The 18,592-nt window shown below is 53.2% G+C and overlaps 1 protein-coding gene across 6 annotated transcripts in view; it reads right to left on the bottom strand.

Moving 5' to 3' along the window:
* Positions 1 to 18,592, bottom strand: part of CAMTA1 (calmodulin binding transcription activator 1) — an 812,384-nt gene that overhangs the window by 644,505 nt on the left and 149,287 nt on the right. The gene's annotated exons all lie outside the window — the stretch shown is intronic.

Genomic DNA, 18,592 nt, shown 5'->3' with positions numbered 1-18,592 from the left:
AACACAGCACTTCTCAGCCAAACTTCCGCTGTCTGTGACCAATTCCAAAGTGTCAAGAAACCACAGTCTTGACGCCTAGAGGGTTCTCCAAGACATCCAGCCCCTGAAAGGAGGCTTCCACACAGCCTCCGTCTTGGGAGCCTCCTGTCTCACAGAGCCCCACGCGATGTCTGCTGGCATGGAGTTGAGAGCAGAGCAGAGGACAGCAGACAAGCTCCCCCCTTCCGTCTCCCCGGCCAGGGACCAACTCCCCAGTTCCCAGACGGCTTTTACTCTGGGACGAGACCCAACACGGCGACCATTTCCATCACTCTCTCAGCTTGTTTAAGAAAAACTTCTTGCCTACAACTGCTGGCCGCCATGCTACATACCACCCCAGTCAAGGTTTATCCGACATTAAATCTCCAAGCCAGAGACCTTCCAATTGGTCTGCGTAAAGCAGAATTATTGGTCCAAGTGTTTTTAAAAATAGATGCAACTCCAGACCCCAAGAAACTGAAGGGATATTATGGGAATACACAACTGTATTGTTTTGTTACTTTATGAAAAATTGGATTCTCGGCTCCTGTGTTCCCCTCCTGCTACCTTGCTCCCCCTTCTCCTGGTTTCCCACCTGAGAGGCTTGCAGCTCCTGGCATCAAGGACAATATACATTACAAATGAGCTCCCTGCTGGAACAGCCCAAACCAAGCTGTGGGGTCTGAGCTGCTCTGTGGGCTGTTCCCGTGCCGCCCCCCCATCAGCTCTAGCCTCCATCTTTCTTGAGACAAGAATGCCATTCTAGGCCAAATTTTAAATAAAGAGAAGCCCACAAAAATCGACCACAGATTCAAGCTGGATTTGGGGACCACATCTCGCCAAGGGATGCCCAAGCAAGACCGGGGGAGTTCATTTTGGTTCTGAGATTTTGAGATGTGAATGGTCCTTCCCCAGCCAGATGCCCCAGATGTAGCAAGCAGCCTCTCCAGCTTAGGCTCCCCAACAGCCACGGAAGAGGTTAAGAGGAAGGGGAGCCTTGTCTACTCCAGTGGCCACAGGAATGGCCAACACTCATGGTCCAGAGGTGGCTGAGTGAGGCCACAACAGCCCTATAAGCTAGGGAGGAGACTGAACAGGTTAAGTCTCCAGCAAGGGAGGAGACTGAACAGGTTAAGAAACGTTGCCAGGGTCAAGAACAAATTGGGTCCTGGCTGTGTGTGGATACAGAGAATGAAGTCTGCCTGCCCCCCACTTCCCTCTAATTTCAGTTCCTGCTATAGACTCAATGTGTGTGTCCCCCTAAAATTCCCATGTCGCAATCCTATTAGGAGGTGGGGCATTTGGGAGTGATCGGGTCTTGAGGGCAGTGCCCTCCTGAATAGGATTAGTGCCCTTTTAAAGGGACCCCAGAGAGTGACTTCCCAGCCTTTAGGACAGTGAGAAATAAATTTCTGTTGTTTATAAGCCATTCAGTCAATGGTTCTTTGTTATCTAAATCCAGATGGACTAAGGCAGAGCCTTCAGTCAAGATTTCCCTGGCCCATCATCAGCCCCTAAGACAGCTAGATAGGACTTCCCTCTCCCCCTGGACAACATTTTCCTTAGAATATAAGCTCAATGAAGGCAGGGCCCACCTGGTTAGCCACCCGAATTCCAGAAAGAGCAGTCTGGCACACGGCAGGCCCTCAGCGGAATTGGGTGGAATGAATAATGGCTCATGGCATGTGCTGGTGCAAGAAAGTGCTTACTAACCAGGGACTGGTGCTCCAAATGCAGGAAAAGTAAAAATTCAAACCTTTGTCGAATGTCAAATCAATATTAATTTACTCAAGGGCATGAGTAAATGTCTTAAACGAGGCTTTTTTATCCTTATTAAAGACAAATGACCAGGTGTGTCACTAAGAGTACACATGGGATTTTTTTTTAAGTTGCTTATTATTCTTTCCTGCAACTTACTGAAGCTTACAGTCTTTAGACATTCTAGAAACCAAAGTCCCTCCCCTACAGACCAACGGAGCAGGGACCCGCTTCTTTGCACAGGACCCTGATTTATCAAACCCTCTCCACCGGGGATGCTCCTTATTGCAGGTACAGAGAAGCCCAGGAGACATCCAGCCCCGTGTTCCTTCCGGAGCCCTCAGTGTGCCCCCTCGTGCTTTTCTCCCTCCCAACAATGCCAGGGACAAAGCAGCATTCCTGCTCCCCGCAGAGCCCTACCGTTATGCTCACCCCACCGGGACAACGCCCCCCACCCCGCACCATTCTCAGCCTGTCTGGGACATACAAAGGGGTCCCCTGGAAAGAGCAGCCAGCAGCTCCACCAGGAAGGTGAGGGCAACAGGTGGCGAGCCGACACTAATGACAGAGGACGCGGAGTCACCCCTGGGTGGCAGTGCAGGTGTCCCTGCAAGACCCCAGGGCCAGCACAGACTAGCCCCGCCCACTTCTCCAACAGAGCCCCGTCCTCTCCTTTCTTTTCTTTCCTGTTCAGAGGGCAGGGAATCCATGCCCGTCACTTACCAGCTAATGATGGAGAACGGTCCTGGGTGTTTTTATCCTGGCCACAGACGCCATTAGTCTGCCCCAAATCAGCTCTAATGCAACAAAGACGTAAAAGTTATTAAGCCCCTTTTAATAAAAGGCCTGTGGATCTCTCCATCAGCTGCAAATCCAGCCAGCAGGTGCTTTTGCCAATGCGCAGCTTAAAAGACAAACGGTAAGATTCGTGGTGAAGGCGGACGAGAGGAAGCCCGCCGCCCGCAACTGCTGGGGGGCTTACAAACTCTTTGGGATATTACAATTTCAGATGTTCTATTTTCTATTTACTTGTAATCCTAATTAAAGTTGCCGCAGAAAGACATGGATACAACTGCACAGGCCGCTACGTGATTACCTGTGTATAAGCACGGGGCCGCAGAGACGAAATTTCAACACCCCAGCCCAGACAGGCGTTGCTGGAAATACTCCCACTCCCAGACACGCAGGTCTAACTCCTCACAAAGCGAGGCTGAGGAGGAAAGACCGGGGCCCTCGAGGCATTGTTCTTCTTCAGGAATTTCCTGACTCTTGCTCTGTTCATTACTTTCAAGGGTTTCTCCATCTCTGCTTCATGCTTGGTGACAGTCCCAGGACCGGCGAGCCAGCCACGGGGTGATGGACCCACTCCGGAAAGCCAAGGGGCTTCCGGCCCTCACAGGGACAGAGGCAGGACTGCAAGAGGGGCCGGTGGCCTCTCCACCCACCACACCTGGTCCCCGCCGGCCCGCCCAGTGCCCCTCCCTGGATGCTGCTCGCGCCTCGCTTCGACCAACGCACATGGAGGATGTGTATGGTCTCTCTGGCGGAAACGCAGGGTATGGAAGCCCACGGGTGTTAGGATCATAAATATGTTAAATATTTGCATATGTGCCCAAAACGGCACAGAGGACAGACACTGAAACAAAAGTGGTAGCCGTCTGGGCCCGGCCAAAGAGCGGGAATAATCTTCCTTACATGATCCTAAATTTCTGGAAGATTATTATAATACAAATTATTATAATACAAATGAATAAATTCATAATATAAAGTAATCTTGCAGAGATAGAGCACAAACCAGTGGTTTGAGACAGTGAGTGGGAGGGTGGGGACGGACAGAGAAGGGGAGGGGGAAAGCTTCGTGGTGGGGAGCCCGTTCTGGATCTTGACACTGGGGGAGGTCCCATGAGTCTATACGTGGGACATGCAGAGACCAGACAGATACACGCCTTGTATCAACTCCAGGGTCCAGGTTGTGGCCTGGCATTACAGCGGGCGGAGATCCAGCCCCCCTGGGGGGCTGGGCGAAAGGTACACGAGGCCTCTCTGTGGCATCTCGGCAACTTCCTTTAATTTTATAATAATTTCAATATAGAAAGGTTAAAATAGATCTAACTATGGTCCACATACAACATGGAGAAATGCAGATGAAGCCGAAACTGTGGGGTGACGCTGGTTTTTAAGGCCAATAAACAGACATCCAACCTTTGCCTCATAAACGGAGAGACCAAGAGCGCGCACTGTCTTACGGTATTCAGCCCCCAAGTCATTCCCAAGGAAAGTCACCGGATTACGGACGAGGATGCTGAGGCAGAAAAAGTGCCCAGAGCTAGAACCAGCCCCTCCGGCCGCAGTCTGCCTTCAAGCTCATCTCAGGTTGGGCCCAGCACAGCCGCAAAGCAGGGGTGATTATCCTTGTCTTGGGGTGGGGAGCCTGGCTGGATTACGGAGTAAGCAGCAACACAGCAGCTGGGGTCCAGAACTCTGGCTGCCAGGCCCGACGCCTCCCCCATCTGGCCACCCCCCTTCTGCAGCGCCCCGACCCCCATCTGGCTCCATGAGGTCACATGCATCTGGTCGCTGCCTCCAAAGACCACAGACACCACCTCCTTCCTGCCCAGACTCCAAGTTTAGGCCCGTCACCCACATCCTTTTCCGACACTGCCTAGTTCATCGTGGCCCAGGTGAAGGGGACAGTGTACTCGGCAGGGGAGGAAGACACTACTTTAGCCCTTGCTGCAAACGCTCAGGGTGGCCAAGCAAGGACCCCCTGTCCCTGCCCCCACATGTCTCAGCTGCCATTCTTGTCCCCTTTGATCCATTTACCCCCATGTAGTCTGGAACTCTCTAAGGCAAGACGGGGCCCCCTGCAGTGGCTCTTCTCTCATTCAAGACAAAACCCAATTTTTCTATATATCCCCCAACTTGGCTAGATGGACGAGGCCCTTGAAGACTGAACTCGGCTTAGCCCACCTCACCACACCTCTCCCAGACTTGCTCCATCCTGTGGCCACACTCACACCCTGCATTCTCTCCTCAAAGCCACTGCACATTCTGTTCCCTCTGCCTTGCGTGCTCTTCCCTGTGCCCTGTCCCCACCTCCACTCTCCATCCAGCCACCTCCCCTTGCCAGGGTGTCTCCAACTCATCCTCAGGTCTAAACTGACAGAGCATTTCGTCCAAGAACTCTCCCTAACCCACCAGGACAGGATTATACGCCCTCAACAGGTGCTCCAGTGACCCCCCAATGCTTCTAATACACACATCGGTCGCATTCCTATCACTGCCTGCTGGCTTGTCTGTCTACCCCAGCAGACCATCAGCAGCGAGACAGCAAGGACCATATGCACTGCCCAGCGTATCATCTGGCCTGCAATAGGTACACAGTAAATACTTGTCAAATTAATGAATTTCGGACAAAGAAGCTGGTAGGACTTCCCAAGGCCACACTCACGAGTGGAGAGCTGGGACAGGAACTAAGGTAGTGGCTATGATTTTTTCCAACTTAACCAAGGATGAGAGAAGGTCAAGGGCAATCCCTCAGCTGATCTGGTCCCAGCACAGACAGAAGCACGGGGTAAACCAGGACACGCTCAAGAGAGTTCAGGATTCAGGAGAATACACCCAGAGCCATGTGAGAACAGTTTGCTTAACACACAAATGAGGTAATGGGCTGCTCCTGACGGTGCCACCTGGGACAGGGGGAGCCAAGGGAATTCTTGGATTCCATGATTCAGGAGATGGGGGTGGTCTCAGCAGCAAAGAGAACGCGCTGCCCAATGCTTCAGGCTCAGTTTGGCAATTCGTCGATGTTCTTCGAGTTAATGCATTATTATGAGTTTGCATATTTATAATGTGCCCTCTAGTTATTAACGGTGATATAATGCCAACTGAGAAAACCAAGAGACCTCAGAAATATTTACATAGCAGCATAATTAAGACTCAGAGCTGAGTCACTGAGGAATCCTACTGATTTTCTGGGAGAGGAAAAAATAGGACGTTCTGTCTTCACACCCTGCCCTAAGACCCTCCCTAAACATGGGCCAGGCAGAAGCCCACTGTGCCTCCCCTGGAACCACCCCCGACCACCAGCAGAAGACAGACCATCTCCGAGACGTACAGTTGTTGCCCTCCCCCAAAGACTCAGACCAGACCTTCAAATTGGTGGATACCCCGTGTCTCCCGCCTCCTCCACTTCATGGGGAAGAGGAGCCAAGGCAGGAACACACAATCATTCCATGCCCTCAGTCCAGACTGCCGCACAGCCCTCTCCACACTGATGTCCCTCGTCAGAGAGACTGAGGGTCCCTTTCAACATACAGAAAGAAGAGTAGGAAAGTGCCCCGAGGACCCCAACATCAATTCTGGGTCAGAGGCAACTGACCTATTGCTGAGTGAGCCCCTCACCAGGCCAGAGGGCAAAGAATCAGCTCTCTCTTTTCAAAAGGACCCACAGCCGCCCCCCCCCCCGCAAGCATCTCCTCCCATCCTCTGCTTTTTCCTCCATCCAGAACTCTACCTTCCATACAGAAAACCCAAGCTGGTTCTGATGGGCTCAACCAGGGTTTGTTCATGTATCTTTTAAAATGAAAAAGGAAAGAGATTTTATACAAGGGGGAAATCAACTGCTGAAAACCAGCAAAATGTGCTCCATCCCTACAACGGAATGTTACTTGGCCACGAGGAGTGACGCCCTGCCACACGCTACCACATGGATGAGCCCTAAAACATGATGCCGTGTGAGTGAAGCCAGACACAGGCGTGTGACTCCACAGTCTCGAATTATCCAGAGTAGGCAAATCCCCAGAGACCGAAGGTGGGTTCGTGGTCTTCTAGCGCTGGAAGGGGTAAGGGGATTGGCGTGATGGCTAAGGAGTCAGGGGTTTCTTTGGGAGGTGATGAAAATCTTCTACAATTAACTGTGGTGATGGTAGCACAATTCTGTGAATACATTAGAAGCCACTGAATTGCGCATTTTAAATGAGTGAATTATATGGTATGTGAATTAAATCTCAATTTTTTTTTTAAGATTATTTGGGAGAGGGCGCCTGGGTGGCTCAGTTGGTTAAGCGACTGCCTTCAGTTCAGGTCATGATCCTGGAGTCCCCGGATGGAGTCCCACATCAGGCTCCTGGCTCAGCAGGGAATCTGCTTCTCCCTCTAACCCTCCCCCTTCTCATGCTCTCTCACTCTTTCTCTCATTCTCTCTCTCTCAAATAAATAAATAAAATCTTTAAAAAAAAAAAAAAAAGCATTTGGGAGAAACTCCTTTATCTCCTGAAATGGGGCCTGAATCCTAGAATGACGGTCTCCCCAAGATCAGCCTCCAACAGGTGCCCAGGCAAAGTGTTACCCTGCAAAGCCCCTCCCCTCCCTCGGCACCCCCCACCACCACTCCAAAAGTTCTGGCTAGCTCTCGACACAGGAAAGCTGCTGCACCAGGTCCCAGAAAGATCCCAAGACTGAAAATCTACATTCCACAGGACACAACAAGCAGTAACTAATGCCAGACACGCGGCATCGAGCTTGCAATAAATGTCATCCTGTTTGGCTTCTGAAAGGGTCTCTGATATGCAGTTAATGCCGCATTCAGGCTCCATCCAGCCTCCATCACGGGTGATATGCAAATGCGGCTTTTGTCACAACCGGCACTAACTCTAATAACTCCCAAAGTGAAAATGTTCCCATAAAAACCGCCATAAAAAGTCCCTTATTTTATTGCCAGCTAAGTTTTCTTTACTTGTTGTCAGGACTTTCTCCTCACTGTTGATTAGCTAACAGGCGGCACGTCATTTTTTTTCCTTTAGAGAGACCGGGGCACACAATCATCACCCTGTCCCCTCCCTCCATCTGGAGTACGCCTTGCTTCAGCTGCCACTGCTGCCCAGCCCCCTCTGAGCTAAAGGGGCTTATAAACCACATTTACCTTCCCCAACGGGCGGCTGAAATGCATTACCTTTGGTCTGCTGCTTGCACTCCTTGCTCAAGTGGGAATATAAAAATCAGCCTTATTTATAACAACAGAACACCTCTGTTCCCCGGATTAGACATGGCTTTGTGCCATACACACGCACACGCGCGCGCACACGGCACACACATGCACGGACACACACCCATGTGAGGACATATAAACACAGGCGCACACAAAGTACTCGTGGGCATGCGCACAAGGGGGCTCAAACATATATGCAAGCTTGCACACACATACAGAAAAACACACGCACGCGCACACGCACATACACGTCATGCTGTTTTTCCCAAAGCAGGATACGTCCCGTTCATCCCACAAGAAAGGGAAAGAATAGGGGTACCTGGGTGGCTCAGTGGGTTAAGCCTCTGCCTTCGGCTCAGGTTGTGATCTCAAGGTCCTGGGATCGAGCCCCGCATCGGGCTCTCTGCTCAGTGGGGAGCCTGCTTCCCCCCTCTCTCTCTGCCTGCCTCTCTGCCTACTTGTGATCTCTGTTAAATAAATAAATAAATAAAATCTTTAAAAAAAAAAAAAAAGGACAGGGCCAGGCCCTCCCACCTAGGCCCTGCCTTTCTGGGCCTTGGTGGTGAAGCAGGCCCCTCTTCCAGCCCAGCTCCATACACCCAGGGCAGAAAGGACTGGGCAGGTCTCCAGTAACAAGACCCTCCCTCTCTGTGCGAGAACACAAATAAATCTCCTCCTTAAGGTTCTTGGAAGAGGCCTCACACCTCCAAAAGAAGACAACTCTTTCCCCAGCTGACCTGGCCTCCCCTCCCTGAGCCTCTACAAAGATGACATGACGGACGACAGTCCCCTGCTTTTGGCCACAAAGGCCCACAGGCCTACCACCGACTGACTCATCTCTGCAGAAACCTTCTAATCCTCCTTCCAGAGGATTGCTGGTGGCATCCCACAAGCAAGTCACAATAGCCACTTCCACCAAGAGGCCCCTTGGAGAGAAGAATCCGGTCAGCCCTCTGTGTACCACGCAGGAACCAAAGTAAACCAGGGTCTGCCAAGGATTCTTGCAAAATGGAAAGAGACGCTGAACTCTAGGAAACAAACCGAGGGTTGCCGCTGGAGGGGAGGTAGGTGATGACTGGGTGATGGGCATTAAGGAGGGCACGTGATTAATGAACACTGGGTGTTATATGCAACTGATGAATCACTGATCTCTACCTGGTACCTAGTAATATAGTATATGTTACGGAAATTGAATGTAAATAAAGAATTAAGAAAAAAGGAGAAAGGAAGGAGTGAGTCAGTCACCTATTTATGACCATTTGCCTTAGGGGACAGCAAAGTGAGAAAATGGAGCCCTTTTCACGTAAAATGCCCGTATGGACCTACACAGTAGCCACTGCCAAGAGTCTAGGAACCCCGTCATGGGAGGAAAGCAGTAGCGACCACCACATTTTCTGCCCAGGCAACAAAGACCTGAAGTCTCAGATGAAATGTGGGTCCAGGGGTTGCCCCAGGCTCTGTGACGTGCAGGAGGAGCACCCGGAGCAGCCAGGACGCAATGGCCCTACCCAGGGCAGCCTCCAGCCAGCTAGGATAACCTCAGGGCTAAAGCGAGCCACCCCACCTTCACGAGCAGCCCACCGTCCCCCAGACGACCCTCTCTACCCACTAAAGCCATCAGGGGTCCAGACCGTGGTGGGGGACGTTTCCACTCACTCCATGTCCGCCCCTCACGCACACACCCATGGGTGACCGTCAGGGTACAAGCCGCCACCTCCCATCCCCAAAAGGGCCCTCCAGCGCCCCGGGTCCCTACACCCGGTGGGGTCCGCAGCACTGCTCAACCCGGTCGGGGGGGGAGGTGAACCCCGCGGGCAGGCGGAGCCCATCTTAGCGCCCTCTGGCCCCATTCTCCTCCTGGCAGTTCGGATTCCTTTTCTTGGGGGTTTTAAAGGTCATGTTCTCCGTCGGCGGAAACATTCTACATGACACTTCTGAGGCAGAGGCTCCTTTCAGAGGCATTTAATCCAAGAACAGGCACCCTCTGAAGAAAAGGGTTTATAGGTCACCGCTCAGACGGCCCAACAAATCACGGGGCCTCCTGCGGGCTTGGGCGGGAGGCGCAGTTGGAGTGGGGAGGGGCGGGGCGCGGCCTGGACGCCTGGGGCGCAGAGGGACCGAGGAGGAGGGGCGACAGCCGGGGGCGTGGCAAAGGGGAGGGCGGGGCCCGGCCAGGAGGGACAAGGCAAAGGAGAAGGGCGGGACCACGGGGCGGGGCGGGGCCAGGCGCCCCCTGTACCGCCTCCTGGGCCGGAGACGCGCGCGGGCCGCTCACAACCAGGCCCTCCAGCATCGGGACGAGCTGACCTTGACCTGGCGAAGCGAGGCGGCCTCCGAAGAGAGTTTGCGGAGGGGCTGCCTGGCAGACAGTGGGGGAGGCGGTGGTACCTGTTTGTGTCTGAGCAGAGACCCTGTGCCCCGTCCCCACTGCTCTCTGTGCCCCACGCAGAGCCGACAGACGGTCTGAGCGTGTTTGTGCAACCACTATGGAAAGGCGCGTGGGAGAGGCTTGGAGGCCACCGGAGCAGCAGGCGCTGATGCAGCGGACGCTCCCTCCAGCAGACACTGCAGAGAAAGGGCACAGCGACCTGGTCCCAGGTCGCATCCAGGGGAGGGGTGTTAGTGAGACCATGGAGTTTGTGGGACCATGGAGAGGGCCGACTGAGGCGGAGGACTTCGACCTGACAAAACCGGGCAAGGTGATTCCTATCCCGGAAGACTGAGGACTGGCTGCAGGGCGCCACGCACAGCCACCTGCTCTCACACCCCCGCACCCCCGGAAACCTGGACCCCCACCCTGCCTTGAACCAGGGCAACAACCTGCAACAACCTTGTGAAAGGTCCCCGCTGTCTGCTCAGCTCTCCTGGGACGCCCAGCCAGATGCTACCTCCCCTGTGCCAGGGTCTGGTGCCATCCCCATGAGAGAGACAGTCTTAACCCCAGTTTATGCCCATTTCCAAATCTCCAAGCTGGCCTGGCCTGTGGTATTTGTGTCCCTTGGAGCCCCACAATGAATGCGCTCGGATCAATTGGATCAATCCGCTCAAAATGTTAAAAACCTGAGAAAGGTCACTGAGAGTGAATATTCCTTTCAGGAAGAATCATCCGACCCACCCCACCCCCAGCTCTAAGAATATGTCTCAAGGAATCATGACAGTGAGCCTTGGGCCCTCGTGATCTTCAGCCCCCTGGGCCACAGCGGGTGGCCGCAGGACCACTGAAGGCACGGGAAGAGCAGGAACCCACAGCAGCAGACAGGCAGCTTCTGGCAAAGTCGGCTACACCTTCCTGGCCACCCAGCACCCACCCACAGTCAGTCTTAACAGCCCCCTAGTTTTGTTTGGGTCTTCCCCCTCTTTACCGCACAATCAGGTTGGCAGTGGGGCCCCCAGGAATCGGGGGGTGGGAGTGACAGAAGACTGGAGACGAGGGAGGACATGCCCACAAGCCTGCCCTCCAGGTCCTCTTACGTCCATCCCAGCTCCCCAGAGCCCTTCAGCCGGTGCACGGTTCCGCAGGCTTCGCCAGAATCCAGTTTTGCTTAATTTAGCTACAGTTGTTTTTTGTGGCTTACAACAAAGGAGCCTTAACTGCATCACAGCCCAAACCTCCCTAAACTCAGAAAAGTTTAAAAAAAAAAAAAGTGCAATAAGAATTAATTCCAGAGATTCCCTAGTAAGAATCACTGCTCACAATTGGAGTACGCTTCTCTTTAAGACCGCCTTAAGCAGCTGTGTCCATCCCAGACTACCTGGGATTTAAAAGTGCAGCTCCACCACTTGCCAGGACAAGATATGAAGTCACAAAACCTCTCTAGGCCTGTTTCCTCACCTGTAAAATGGAGACAATAGAGCTGATCCCCCGGGACCATCATGAAGACTAAGTAAATTCATCTGTGTAAGGGGCTCAGGGCAGGACCTGCGTGTCATAAAGGTTCTGTCACTGTCTGTTGAATTAAATCAAATTCAATCACCTAACAGTCATTTACTCACTCATTTATTGAGCACCCACTGCATGCACAGCACTGCCCCAGGTGCAAGGACACAGAGGCAGAGTAGCAGGGGACCTGCCCTCGAGAAGTCCCTGTCAGCTGCAAAGGGAGACTTGTAAACACATAAATCCGAGTCCGATGTGATAAGACTATTCTGAAGGTATCAACAGAGTGCTGTGGGAACACAGAGGAGGGGTGATTAATTTTGCTTCAGGGGTTGGGGGAGTCTTTGCAGAGGAGGTGACATTTGAGCTGGACTTTGAAAGACGAGCTCTCCACAGAACTAAATCTGGACCCAGTGCCAAGAGAGTCAGCCTTGGAAATCAATCCAGCCACCGAGGGAGGGGCAGTCAGCCACAGGCTGACTTCCCACAGACTCCCTGCCCCCAGGACAAGGACAGACAGGGCCTCAGCTCTCCCAGGCTGTGAGAGTCCACACTCTCCCTGGGAGGCCGGGCCAGGCCTCTGTTTATAAACTGCTGTCTTTTCCCTCCACTCAGCGGTCTGCTCACCTCCGGGTAAGAAGAACTCTCTGCCCCTTGCGAACTCCCCCAGTCTCCACCTCTTGAATGCAACTTGCATTTTCTTCCTCCAAGAATGAAAATCACCATGATTGCTTTTAAATTACATCCCACTTTTGCAGACTGCTTTACAGATTTCAAGACAGAAGAAATACAGAATATCTGTCAAGGCTAGAGCTGAAACGCAGCTCTGCCATGAACTACCCAGTGACCCTGGGCTTATTATTTCATTTCTCAGGCCTCAGTTGCCACATCTGTACAATGGAGTAACAAGGCTGCCGTCGGGGATGAAATGAAGTTTTCAAAACAATATCCAGGCAACAGTGGGCAAAATGGAGAGGGTTACTAAGGTAAAGCCCACCATGCCCTTCATACCTGGTATGTGAGATGCTCTTACCACTATTAGCCACACTCCCTTTCCTGGCACCTGACTTTTCTGTGCCTTGTCTCCCAAGTAGAATGTTACCCTCGGGAAGTCTAGGTCACATCTCACTGGTACTTAGAGGGCTGACATTCTAGTTCTGAGCCCTGTGCCCACTCTGAGCAAGCGGCTTCCGGCAGGCTGGGCCCAGACAGGTGAGCGGTTGTGCCAATCCTCCCCCCAGCACTTCCTGCAGACCCCGTCACAATGTCCCCCGACACAAATCACCACCAGCCCCAGCCTCCCCACGTACACATGCTCGTCTCTTCTTAGCGCTATTTGAACTGCCTGTTTGAAGGGGATTCTGGTCACCCTCTTCTCCCAGAACACACTGTGTACAAATCCGTAATTTCCCCCTGGATATCTATATAATTTTTTTCAACACAGACTGAACCAAGGATGAACATGTTTTCAGGACTCTCTGTAGAACTGCTGATGTTATTTTCCAATTGTTGGCAGCAAGGACTCCACCAAAATACTCAAGGTCAAGAGACCAGCATGGTTCTAGGCAATCTGTACCTCTTAAAACAGTGACAAATATGTTATTTAATTTTAATGAGCTTTTTTGCATCTCAAATCTAATTACAGCATTATCAAGTACTGCTTTGAACTGCAGGTGGCTTCTCATTACGTGTGCAAAGCCTGCCACGAGCATTTTTCGTGAATACTAATAACTGCTTAATTTTACTATCCGCTTAAAAAAAATAAAGACTTCCAGCAACTTAGAAGGCTGGGCTTTCTAAAGCATCTGCGGAGGGTGAGCCACACAGCAACACGGCTTAATTAAAAAAAATAAATACTGTATACGGCCACCCTTGAGGATGACAGCTCGGGAAGCGGCCAAGGCCCGGCGGACGGGGGCGGGGAGGAGAAGCGCTCCGTGCGCTTCTCGGAGGCTCTGTTTTATTGCAGGCTTATTGCATCACATTCAAATTTCCCAATTTGCTTGCAGTTCAGAGAGAACGGTTCCGTCAACAGATTTTCTGGGTGACGGACTTCAGTAATAGGCCTGGAGCTGGAGGTCCCGGAGGACACGCTCCAGAAATCTGTTGTGCGGACAGGTCCGGGGAGATGCCTGAAAATCATCACGAAAGCGGTCCGAGAGGGAGGCCAGCTGCCGGCACTCCAGGAGAGGGTAGAGGCAGCCCGCCGGTCCAGGCTCTGCGTGGAAGGCTTTGCAGCCCCAGAATGGAGAAAGTTATCGAGCCCTGGCCAGTGGGTCTGAGCCACGTCTGGGGTTTGTGTGTCGTTCAATTATTTTTGGAAAAGTGTTAATGCTGAACTTCATCTTTTAAGGCCAGCTTCCTGATTTGCACCTTCTCCAGGGAGGTGGGCTAGGAGGGAAAGTCTGTTACTGTCCACTACCCCCACCCCTCGTTCGTGATTTTCATTCAGGAAGATGCCAACAATCTGTGAAGCCACGGGTGCGTCTCCACCTGGGTTTGGTTCACACACATCCACACTGTCTCTGACTAGGAGTTCCTAAACCTGCAAGTCCCATCTGCAGTGTAGGCTGGTCACCTGCACTGACAGGCCACACCGTTGACCCAGCCACGCTTTCTTCTCTTTCTCATTTCCTGGAGGACCAGCTCAGCCATCCTTCCTCACGTTTGAGCCCTGCCTGTGCCTTGCTCAGAAGTTGCAAAGGCCAGATGGACCACAGCCCTGCTCTCCACCTGCCTCTGGCCAAGCAAATACCGTCCCCCTGAAGATGCCCACATCCTAATCCTCAGAACCTATGAATATGTTCTGTCACATAGTGAAGGGCAACTAGGATTACAGGGGCCGGGAAGGTAGCTAATGAACTGATCCCAAGATGGAAAGATTATCCAGGTGTGCTCAGTATAATCCACACGAGGCCTTAAGAATGGAAGAGAAAGAAGGCAGAAGAGCGGGTCGGAGAGCTGTGACATGAGAAAGACTCCACCGTCCTCCATTGCTGGCCTTGAACATGGAGGCAGGGAGGCCTGCAGGCCAGGAACCTCGTCGGCCCCTTGAAGCTGCGCTGCCCACGCCTCAACTTCAGCCCCTTGGGACTAGGGTCAGACTTCTGACTTCAGGGCTGTAAGACGACGCAGGCATGTTGTCCGAAGCTATAAGTCCGTGGTCCTCTGTTCTGGTGGCGACAGGGAGCGAGCACAGTACTGGGAGCTGTTCTGCAGAAGGGCAGCAGGCCCCTGGGAAAGCGTCGCCCCATCAGGCCACCAGCAGGAGCCGGGGGAAGGACAAACAACCTGACTACCAGCCTTCGTCCTTCTCCTGAGACTTTTGTGGTCCACAAGGTTTCTTTCCAGAGAGAAGTCGGAAGCAAGCCTACATCACTGCCACTGAACCTCGGAGTCCCGCCTCGGATTTCCTCTTTCCATGTGTTGAGCTGAAGAGTGGCAGACCCCGGGGAATCTCGCTGCCGGACCTTGACTTCGACTCGGGCCGTGATCTCGGGGTCGTGAGCTGGAGCCCCGCGTCAGGCTTCACACTCAGCATGGCATCTGCTTGAGAGTCTCTCTCTCCCTCTCTGTCTGTCCCTACCCCCCCCCCAAAAAGTAAGTAAATTAAAAAAAAAAAAGAAAAAAAGAGTGGCAGACAGCACTGGCACACCCAGGAGGACGGCAGAAGTTCCCTGGGCCCCACCAAGGCCAAGCTCACCAGCCGCTACTTACTATGGACCGCATCCCACATGGCCCCGGCACTCAGCCTCTGCCTGGACCCGGAGAAGGCCCCGCCTCAGGCAGGACAGGATCCCTGTGGTCAGCTCATCAGCCGGATGCTCTGCCACCAGGGCCCTGAGGTCCTGACAACAGAGGGAGTTAACAGACCAATACTGGGCCCTTTGTTTTTATAAGAGAACAAGTGGTTCATGACAAAGAACCAAGTTTCCTTCTTTCCGAGGCCATCCTTGGTGCTCCCTCTCTGAGCCCATTACAGCCTAGTTATCTCGCACACGACTCTGCCGCATAGGTACCCTCGCCACCGACAAGTTCATTTAGGAGGATTTATGGCCTGATTGTGCAGCTGTTGCCTTCTGAGTCAGTTTTAAGAGATTGTTACACAAGCAGTGTCATAATTTAGTCATGTTTTCATCTCACAACTGTACTGTAATTACTGCTGTTAACAGCAAATGGTAAACAGGAGTGTGAGGCAGGCCAGCCAAAGGGAGCCTAAAACACTGTGGACCAGCAAGGCAGAGGGAGGGATGACTGCGGGGACCCCACACCGCCCCCAGGGAAGCCCACGCCAACCCAGCAGGCCCCCAGGTGCACCACAGTGTGCCCCGGCGTATGCAGGCGCCTGGAGCACGTGAGGGGTGGAGCTCTGCCTGCCTCCTCAGTTCCTACCAGGGTCTGGGGCGCCCACGGGGCTGCCAGAGGCAGAATGTGGCAGGACCCAGGATGGTTCTGGATGTGGGGGGTGGCAAGCTCCAGGTAGTGTGCCTGGAACAGTGGATGCTCAAGACAATGAACTGTGGGTCCCCAGATGAGACCCCGCTGCAGCACCTTCTCGAGCAGAAAATGCTGCTGCAGGGAGCTGGGGGGAGACAGTGGGGGACCACAGAAGCAGCACTGAACCTTGCTTCCCCTGATGTGCGGCTTCCCTCCTGGCTGTTGCCTGCAGGATTATTTATTTGCACAGAAAGACCCACTGGAGCAAATCTCTCTGATGTTTTGGGTCTTAACCGCTAGCCACGGGGAGGATGGAGGCCAGACCCCACCGCCCTGGCAGCTAAGCTCCGCCCAATACAAACAGCTTCTTCCCCATAGGCGGCAAGATGGGGAGCGTCTGGCCCCAATGGTGATCTAGATGTGGTACAATGGTTAGAGACACAGATAGGGTCCAGGCAGGGTCCTTGGGGAAACCAGTACCCACTCCACGGCCACAGCAACAATCATGTCATCCTGAGGGCCACTCCCACAGCAGCATCTGCCCCCAGTGCCCTGACTTTCCCCAGTGTAGAGAGAGCCTAACTAACTCATCTGGGGCCACAACGCCAGGTCTCCGCCTAGATCTAACCAACCCCAAAGCTCTGGCTCCATCCCACATGCCATCTGGGCCTGCCCTGGGGCTATCAACAAGCAGCAACTTCTCTCCCCAACCCCACATCTGCCTCTGAACCAGGGCAGCCCCCAGCAGGTTAAAGGACACGTGCCCATGACCCCAGGGCAGAGGAGGCATGGAGGTGAGAGAAGAGGTGGGAAGATAGGCAGCAGGTGCAGTGTCTGGTGTCATCTATCCTTGGGGGAGGTCCTGTGGGCCTTCCCTGCAACCAGCCCCAGCCCTGTGCACCCTGTCCCCCACCCCAGCTCGCTCAGAGCCACTGGCCATGATTAGTGGGACCTAATTTGGAAAAGGTCGGATGCTCTGCAGAATCCAGGGGCTAACAAGGCTGGAAGACTCATTTCCAGATTACCGAAGCTTCAGAGAAAAACTGAAGGTCTGGAGACAACAATCAATAAACACGAAGCCCTTCTAACAGAGAGGAATCAAGACCGTGAAGTGAACAGGCATCAAAAGAACGACCAGGAAAGCAGGTGCAGACTGAGAAAGGGCAGGGTCAGAGCCTGGCAGCCTGCCCCCTGCAGCCCACCCCAGTCAAGGAACTGCCCTGCCCCAGGCAAACAGAGAGAAGGAGGCGGAGGTGGAGTCCCAGCCTCATGTACTCGGAAATAGGCACCCAGGGGTGCTGTTCCAACTCCCAGCTGCCCTGGGGGCCCCAGTGAACTTTTAAACAGGCTCACGTTCCTGAGGGGCTTGGCCTTAGAGCCGGGCTGCTGAGCTCAGAGCCTCTCTCCTGTGTGGTATTGGACAAGTGACATGACATCTCTGTTTCTCATGCCTTCAGTGGTAGAGTTCCCACCGCTGGGCTGCTCTGTACCCCCACGAGCTGGGCACAGTGACCAGGCCATAAACAGGAACTCTCCTTCCTATTCCACAAAGCAACACTCAGACCTCACCCTACAAAACATCTGTTGCAAAATACTTGTTTGGACGTTCGAGAAGTGATCTGGGAGATCCACTTTGGAGAAGGAGATATTGGGACTTGTGGCACGGAGCTGTGGCCGATGAGAACACATAGAGGAGTCATGGGTCTGAAGACAACACTGGAGCTTCCCTCACCCACATCACACCTTGGGCGCAAGTGCGAGGCGCCTTCAGCACAGCACCGGGCACCAAGCAAATGCCCCAACCCAACAACCCTCTGGGGTCAGGGCTGAGCCGGCGCCAACCTCCACACACCGCGCCCAGGACTTTTGCAGACAGCCAGCACCCCTCACCGGCCTAGGCGCTGGTCAGCCATGGAATTGACATTTAAAAAGCTGCAACATGGGACCAGCTCTCCCCGGCTAGCCAACCAAAAATGCAAAGCCAGCTTCCGAAAAAGAGACAAGCACAAAACAGCGTGGGTAGCTGGCTCTGGAGGTCAGGGTTCAATCAGCATCATTGCTGATCATCAGCATCACTGGCCAGGAAGGGGTCTGAGCCTCGCACCCCAAGGACCCAAGCACCCGTGTGCTGCCCTCAGGTCAGTGAGGGCACGTGTTGGCCCTGAAATCCGGAACCTCCTCAGAACCGGAGGGCTGCGGCTTCTCCCCCAGAAGCCAGCCCCCACCTTCACGGACTCGCACGTCGGCACTGGGTTTTTATGCCGGGATAACGCTCAGCCATTTTATGTGGGATTATACACTGTGTGTACCAAAAAGCTCATAAAAAAAGAAAAAAATTGAATGAACATTGTTTTTAAAAGGCCCTTAAAAGGCTATAAAGTGCAGTGACTTTCATACCCTTGGGTTTTTTCCATCTTGTATTAGAGAGTTCCTCAATCAAAGCAGACTCTGGGCATAAGGAGGTGACAAGGAGGTGAGGAAAGTGGATTCCAAGGTCAGGGAGCCGGGAAATT

The sequence above is a fragment of the Lontra canadensis genome, unplaced genomic scaffold (genome assembly GCF_010015895.1).
Source record: "Lontra canadensis isolate GAN:19392208 unplaced genomic scaffold, GSC_riverotter_1.0 scaffold25, whole genome shotgun sequence".
NCBI classification, from domain to species: Eukaryota; Metazoa; Chordata; class Mammalia; order Carnivora; family Mustelidae; genus Lontra; species Lontra canadensis.
Note: the sequence above shows the minus strand (reverse complement) of the source record. Positions and strands in the feature narration are given on the sequence as shown.